The sequence below is a fragment of the Nuphar pumila genome, chromosome 13, assembly GCF_984573655.1.
Source record: "Nuphar pumila chromosome 13, dmNupPumi1.hap1.1, whole genome shotgun sequence".
In the NCBI taxonomy this organism is placed as follows: Eukaryota; Viridiplantae; Streptophyta; class Magnoliopsida; order Nymphaeales; family Nymphaeaceae; genus Nuphar; species Nuphar pumila.
Window position 1 is genome coordinate 10614076 of NC_143261.1, and position 6181 is coordinate 10620256.

Sequence of the window (6181 nt, forward strand, 5' to 3'; positions counted from 1 at the left end):
GGGTAATGATTTTGGATTTTTTTTTCAAATGACATGAAAGTTTTACTAGGGTTTCGGTTTTTTTCTTTTTAATTATCATTAAGTATGATTCCATTAGTAGAAAGATTGATTTTAGTTATCACTTATCAAACCCCTAAATCTATGATTTTTGTTAGGATTTAAGTTTTTCATTTTTGGTTTTTGAAATGACATGAATATTAGGTATTTTCATGTTTTTTTTCAACCAATATTAAACATGATTCCATGAATGCATGCTTGATTTTGGTTAGAATTTTAGGGGTTTTATTTTTTATTTTCAATTAACATATATGTGAAAGATTTTTGTTATGATTTAGTTTTTATTTCCATAATAGCATAAATATTTGGTTATAGTTTAAGAGTTTTTGTGTTTTTTAAAACTCCCATTAGACATGAATCCATGAATCATAAATGATTGTTTTTAGTAGAATATTAAGGTTTTTTTATCAATTAGCATAAATGCATAATTTATGATGTTTGTACAAATTAAAGTTTTGATTTTTTTTATGAATGTTTAATTATAGTTTTAGTATTTTTATGTGTTTTTATTTCTCAATTAGCATTAAACATGAATCCATGAATAATGAATTTTGATTTTGGTTAGAATATTAGGGATTTTGTTTTTTTGTTTTTATATCAATTAACATAGATGAGAGATCCATGATATTTATCAATTGCTATTGTTTTTTTACAATTAGCAATGAATCAATTATGAATTATTTTTTAAATTTAAAAAATTGATATGTCAATTATAAAAAGTATATTTTAGAATAATTGTTTGATTTTTAAAAATATATATATTATTATTATAATTTATTAGTAATTATTTGTTTCCATTTTACTATACATTTGTGCCCACCCTAGTTTAAATTCCAGGCTTCGAATCTGGTTCAAGTTTCGTCAGGTCACAAAAATAGAAATCTCAAACCTGAACCCACATAATTCTAGAAATTTATTTTTATGAAAAATATATATATAAAATACTCGGGTTGGGTACCCGACAAAGAAGTCAGTTCGGGTAAGGTACTCGGCAAAAATCATACCCAAACTAGGCTTGCATATTGCTTGGATTGGGTTCAGGTTGACTCAAATATTATTTGGGTCAGCACTTTTCATGTCCATGTACACGAGAATTCGGATTCGGGTTGGGTATCCGATACAAGCCACACCTATTGACAACCCTAAGCATAACAAGGTTTAATTTGCTTCTGCAGCCTAAAATCAAGTAAGACATGAGCCAGGCCCAATCAAAGCCAACTGCAACTTGGTCGCATCAGGTAACTACATGGCCCAAGCACCTAAATTGAGCCTGAACAAATTAACCCGACAAAAGATTGAGTTAGGATCAATGGGTCACTATTCTTCTTGGCCTGTTCGATTCTAAAGCAAATTAATTAGTTGGGACAGCTTGGTTCAGCCCTATCTACCCCTTGACATGGAGAGAATACCAATTTCTAAATCATTACTAAAAGTCTTGGGGGGCTTAATGGACCTTTGATCTCACTTAAGCTCTATGGCGAGGATCCACAGCTGAGGCCCATGACACCTTCAATCATGGAGAATATGGTTTATCCATGATAGAGATAATAGTAATATGATAGAGATAATAGTAATGTAATGCATGTGTGAGCATGCCATTCATCTATGACATCATCTCCATTTGGTAATTCCTAGTATTTATCACAAAGTTAATAGCATATTTATGTTTTTCACTTTTTTTTTGAAAGGCAAGCTGGGTTTAGGCAGACCCCCACCAGTTACTATTCAACGTACCACTGGGTTTTGAACCTGCAACATCCCACCACAAGGAGACGTGCACTAACAGCTCCTACCAACCACACATAGACTTCGTTGGCATATGTTTTTCACTTTAGAAACCGCTTCCCCACCCGTTTTGGAAGTAATTGAAAGGCATCAGTTTTTAGCATTAATCTGAACTGTTATATTGAAAATAATCTAACAGTTAATAAGAGGGACTAGGTACCTCGAGAAAACCCTATCATTATCATATATATAGGAAAAATATATAGTGGTTACGTTCCATGATACCTCATCGTGGTACACACTCTTGTTTGTTTGGGTCTAGCCATCAAATGGTCAATTTAACGTATAAATGAGTTTAGTATAGTTTATTTAATATGTTAGAAGGTTTCATCATGTCTAATGCACCATCAAATTCATTTTTGAGATGGTGAAAAATCAATGGCTCACAATTCATGAAAATAGGGGTCGTTTAGAAATGGTATAAAACATATTACTTAACTCAACTTTAATACATGAAAATAGTAAATTGGGTATGGTAAACATCATCCAAAGGTTAGATTTTGCAGTTGGAGTTTAGATCTATGTAAATCAAGTGTGTACCATGGTAGTACAATGCCACCATAGAAGCACTGATATATATATATATATATATATATATATATATATATATATATATATATATATATATATATATATATATATATATATATATATATATATATATATATATATATATAGGAAAACCTGTATCTTTGAACGGGTTTTTCTTCAAACATCTTCAAATGCATGGGCACTACGTCGCACATTTTTTTTTTCAAAAAAATAACTTTTAGTGGTGGTTAAAAGTCATTTTTCTGCTGACATTTAGCGGTGGTCAAACCTTTAAATGTCTGGAGAGCGCAAAAAAATGATGAACCGTCACCGTTTGATTGCACACGATCAACGGTGACAGTTCGTCCAACCCATCTTCAAACACTTTGTGTGTTTGAAGATACATGTTACTCTCTCTCTCTCTCTATATATATAAATATTTGTTACTAATGAAGGTAAGGAACTAATGAGCTAGAAATCATAGGTGCAAGTTGTATCGACTCAATCCAACCACATAGATGTGTTTAGCATGGTTTGTTTGCTAAGGATCAAGCTTTGAACCACGTCTTTCTGATGTAAAAATGTGATATTTTGAGTTATGAAATTTAGCATATTGTGGGCCGTTGATTTTTGAACCCCTTTAAAAACGTAACTACTTGTTGTTATAATCACATGATTAAAAACAAGTTTCCTACTAAACAAGTTCCTTACCTTGATTAGTAGCCAATATTTACACACTATATATATGGTTAATATATAGTCAAGTCGCCATGACATTTTTTTTCTTTTTTATTGTTGTTATTTAACTTGGGCAATGAATGCTGGCTAATAGCTTTGCCATTTAAGATTGAATGCCATCATACGACAGTATGGCAGATTAATTTCCAAACCCAACTATAAATATGCACAAGGCCTTTGAGGTACTGAAGGTGCAATCAAGAAGCACATCTATGAGTGACAATGACGTCATCAAGCCACACAAAGTTCTAACTCTCAAAAGTGGATTGAAGCAATGCATGGGGAGATTAAATCTATGAGTGACAATGACGTGTGGGATCTTGTCCTATTACCTTAAAGTGTAAAACCCATTGGTTGCAAAATGTGAAAATATATAATGTTCGTCTTGTTGCAAAAGGGTTTACTCAAGGAGAAGGCATTGACTATAGAGAGACTTTCTCTCTGTTTTTTACAAAAGACTTTCAAGATTATGATGACACTTGTGGCCCATTATGACTTAGAACTACATCAAATGGATGTTAAAACTACATTCCTTAATAGGGACATCGATGGGACAATATACATGGTCCAACCAGAATATTGTCTCAGGCGATACCAAGAAAATGGTTTGCAAACTAAAGAAATTCATCTATGGACTTAAGAAAACTTTCGGTTAATGGTATCATAAATTTCATCAAGTTGTTCTCTCATTTGGTTTTGAGATGAATGTGATTGATGAATGCATATACCATAAGTTTAGTGAGAGTAAATTTATTTTCCTGATTTTGTATGTGGATGACATATTGCTTGCAAACCAGGGGATACTTCTGTTGCTAAAGGAGACAAGTTTAGTCTCGCCCAATACCCCAAACAATAGTATGCAATTAAGGCTATGAAATAGATTCCTTATGCATATGTTGTAGGGAGTCTTATGTATGCTCAGGTATGTACGCGTCCGAACTTAGCATACATTGTTGGTATGTTAAGCAGATATCTTAGTAACCCATGTATAGATCATTTAAAAGTAGTCAAACGGGTTATGCGATATTTGCAAAGAACAAAAGGTTACATGCTCACATACAGGAAGTCAAATTAGTTGGAGATCATTGGGTATTTTGATTCTGACTTTGCGGGATGCCAAGACAGTCGCAGATCCACGTCGGGCTATGTTTTATGTTAGTCGGGGAAGTTATTTTCTTAAGGAGTGCCAAGCAGACACTCATTGCTTCTCCCACCATGACAACAAAATTCATGGTTTGTTATTGTTATGAGGCATCCAACCATGGGATATGACTACATAATTTTGTCACAGGACTGCGGATTTTGGATAATATTGAAAGACCGCTAAAGTTATTTTGTGACAATAATTCAGCAATGCTATATTCCAATAACAACAGGAGTTCATCGAAATCAAAGCATATTGACATTAAGTTCCTCATTGTTAAAGAAAGAGTACAAAATTGTCAGATATCAATAGAACATATTGGCACAAACTCCATGATTGCAGATCTGCTTACCAAGGGTTTGCCACCCAAGGTCTTTCACGAGCATACTGCTCATATGGGTGTTTTATTATTTTATGATATGCTGGTTTAGTGAGAGTTTGTATTTGAACATTTTATAATATAATAAAGTTCATTTTACCACTTTGGTATAAAGTTAAAATTTTAGTTTCATTATGTACTCATTATGTTGTGATCTCATTAAAGTTTTCAGGAACGACCAGTTAAAAATAGGCATGTTTGATAACATTGCATGTAATTTTTATGCTTCACATCCGTACTTGATCCATGTCATTTGGTTGTGTCAATATACGTGATCATCGATGGGTCCAATTACGTTATTTATAATGAAAATCGCTTTGGTTCTATGTTGACATAATCAATGGACCGGATCGGTAGAGATATCAATTGATAAGACAATATTTTTGAGCTCGTAAGGTTACAATGTGTGATTATAAGGTTATGTATGTGGTTTAAGTGAAAGATTGTTAGAAAATCGCGTGGGCCTATATACGCTGAACCACACATTGTAAAGTTGTCATAGGTTCAGGTCCGGTTCAAGTGATCCAATCAGGATGGGCTCTATGGTATTTCATATGGTATGATACACTATGTAGAGAGACCTGCTCCAACTCTGTAATGGATAGAGTTGAAGATAAACTCTTAGATACATTAGGTTATGATCCCTAAACCTTATATATAAGCCCTCCTCTTCAGATTCCCCATAAATCAGAAAGAGATTCAGTTCTTCTTATTAGGTTTAGAGAAAGGAAAGAGGCCAAATATACAGGTTCTGAAAGATTATACCTGTCAACGATCAATCGGAGCACTATGGATTCAGGTATCGCTTTCACTTTTGGTTGTATTCTGTTTTTTATTTCAATGATTCAGGAAGAACATGTATTCGATCATATTTTAGTTTTCGATGGATTTTGAATCCAATAGACACAACATCTATTCGTAAAAGCAGCAGGGATAGTCTCTCTCATGATAGGAGGCGAGCTCCTTGGTCGGGTTATCAAGATCAGGAAATCCATCGAGGGTTTGGGGAATATCGTTGGTGGGTTGTTCAAGGGCGTGGCAGAGACAGGGAAGTCAGTGGAGCGGGTGATCGATGAACATAGCATGACGGCCGCAGCCATTACTCACAGCTTAGCTGCTGTTGAGTTGGTACTCCAGCATCTCTTCAAGTCCTCCGATCCTTATACTTTGCAAGGATGCTGGTGATCGGTGCAGGCGACACAGGAAGGCTGATCATCAAGTTTCTGGCTGCAATGGGTTGCAAACGGATAGTGGTGGTGGACAGAAGCAAAGAAGGGGTTTCTGCCATCATCAACGAGATCAAGGAGGAGGGCGTTGAGATAATCTACAGGCCCTTGGAGGAAGCAGTTTCATCGGCAGCTAATGCAGACGTGATAATACTTACGAGCGGAGCGGTATCGGAATCAAACCGACTTTTGTTTCTTAAAGCAGATGTAGAGAGCCTTCCCCCAGCCGGCCCACAAACCCGAGGCATGAGGCTATTTTTTTATTTATCAGAGGACGTCCCTAGGAACGTGGGTGCATGTCTCGGAGCTCGACTCTGCTAA

At 34.9% G+C, this 6181-nt stretch overlaps 1 pseudogene; it reads left to right on the plus strand.

The window, feature by feature from the left end:
* The first annotated feature begins 5809 nt into the window (after positions 1–5809).
* LOC149817735 (glutamyl-tRNA reductase 1, chloroplastic pseudogene) lies at positions 5810–6181 on the plus strand (annotated as a pseudogene).